Source organism: Aotus nancymaae, unplaced genomic scaffold (genome assembly GCF_030222135.1).
Source record: "Aotus nancymaae isolate 86718 unplaced genomic scaffold, 86718_ANA_hifiasm-v0.15.2.pri h1tg000033l, whole genome shotgun sequence".
NCBI classification, from domain to species: domain Eukaryota; kingdom Metazoa; phylum Chordata; class Mammalia; order Primates; family Aotidae; genus Aotus; species Aotus nancymaae.
The window spans coordinates 48,761,419-48,763,848 of record NW_026988447.1 but is presented as its reverse complement, the minus strand read 5'-3'; positions in this window follow the sequence as shown (position 1 = coordinate 48,763,848).

The window sequence follows — 2,430 nt, the reverse complement described above, 5'->3', positions numbered from 1 at the left end:
TCAAAAACTACATAGTATTTCTATATTGTTTTCTAAAACATCCAGGAAAAGTTATAGATTTGGAGTATCTGAACAATGTTAATTATTAAATAAAACAGCTCATGTATACTAATGTAACACAATTTTTATTTTAAACTTCACTCTATAATAATTTATTTATTTCTCTTATTTACTTTATAGGTGAAATTCATATGAAATACAAGTTTATATTTTCTCTACTGCTGAGGTTGGCTTCAGGTGAAAAAAATAATGCAGTTAGTATGGTCTGTGGTCAAAGGGAGTGAGTTGATATTTAAGCAACACTAGCCAGTGATGACATTGTCATTCTGAGTACATTAAACATTATGTTAGTCAGAAAAAAACAGACATGCATTGGTCTTTAGTAAGTAATCAGCTAGAAAGAGCAATTTAGAATCAAACTAAGGAGAATGGGAAAAACAGAAAATGATATTTCAGAAAGGACTCTGAATTTTCTAGCTGAGAATTTTTGGATGATGCATCAATTGGGACATCGTGTTGCAGTGTTTAGTTGGGTGCATAGCAGAGGCTTTCCATTTTCTTGTATTTATTCATTTCTCACAGAGACATGAGCTATGATTTTGTTATATATTTTGAAATATTAAATCAATAGAATATATTAGATTCTATTTTGATGTTATGTGTCCCTGTGAAAGTTATATTTCATGTCTTCATATTCAGACACTATCATGTTGGCTAAACATAAAAATATTTCTTTTTGTATAATGTGTTTTCAAAAGCTTAATATTTATGAAACTATTATATAAATGGATAAATAGTAACAGCAGAATTTGCTTCAAATCTATATTGTAGATAAAGATATATTCTGTATTGTCATATTGTTGGGTGTCAGTCATTTCCTGATAGATATCCTTTTTTGAAACCATTTCAGTATTTAAAGTAGCATTATTGCTCAGTGTTACTCTTAAAGCATTTGGGTGTTTATCATTACCGATGGTAAGGATGACGCTAGTGCTTTTCAAGTTTAAATGTGATCTATTGAGATTTGGGGTTTGATATAGATATGAATTTCTATCATTTTAGATGTTCTCTGGGAACACAGGGCTTCCTATGCATAGCCAGTATATGCATGCTCTCCTGCAAAGATGGACTTTATCATTAACGATTTCAGTGTAGCCCCTCATATCTCCTACACTCTTTATCAGAGAGTATAGAAAGGACAACGAAGGCTTTCCACTGACATTTGAAAACAAAAATCTGCAAGTGTTGACTTAGACAATGGATACATGATGAATGTTTTACAGTATTTTTTTTACTTTGTTCCAAAGATCAACCACACTGTCATCCCTTCTGTAGATATGAGGTATGAAATTTAAGAGAAAATAATATTAAATTTTTACAGATGATCAGAAGAAAGATACTAAAAACATCAGCTCCCAAAACTATGCTACTCTGAGACTGCTAAGCAACACGAATGATCTTGTCAGTAGCAGCAAGTCTGATGGGTCTGCAGCAAACACAGTTCTTGTCTCCTCAGAGGAAATTATTCAGCTGAGGGGCATAGGGCTGAAAGAGAGACCAAGGCAAATGTTAGAGCAGAAATGAACGTTTATTAAAAAGTTTTAGAGCAGGAACAAAAGAAAGTAAAGTACACTTGGAAGAGGGCCAAGCAGGTGACTTGAGAGATCCAAGTTCTCTGTCAACCCTCCCTTGACTTAGAGTTTTGTATATTGGCATGGTTCTGCAGTTTGCATTTCTTCTCCTGTGATTCTTCCCCTGGAGCAGGCTGTCTGCACATGTGGTGGCCCACCAGCAAACAGGAGGGGCTGAATGCACAGTGTGTTTACTGAAGTTGCATGCATGCTCATTTCAGGTGTTCTTCCCTGGCCAGTCAAAGGTTCCTTGAAAAAGGTCATATACTAGTTAAACTTCGCCATTTTTCCTTTTAGTGTGCATACTTGAGCCTGGTTGCCCGCCTACTGAGATCTTATCAGGAAGCTGCCAATCACCAGCTTCAGATTCAGATTTCTATCTATTGGGAGACTGCCTTTCCCTGGCCCTAGCTGTTACCAATTATTATTTTAGAGATACAGTGCAGAAAACTTGATTATTGCCTCCATAAAGGCAACTGCCTGACCATCACCTTATGGTTTCCTCGCATTCGTATGAAGGGGCCCTCTGCTGCCTTGCTCATGTCTACTAGTTACCTACTCTAACATTTCCCCCCTCAAGAGTCTAGAATCCAATTATTTGGGAAAATGGATGAAGGTCTTCTGTAACTCTCTCCTCCTGATAGATGGCCAGTGGTGGTGGTTCTGTGGGTTTTGACCTCTTGTTAGCAGTCAGGGGAAGGTGGTTCCATGCGTTGATGAAAGTGGCATCCAGCCAGGTCCAAGGGAGAAAGAATCAGTGTGTCACCTCTTTTATGTTTCACTGATGGGCAGTGTAGGG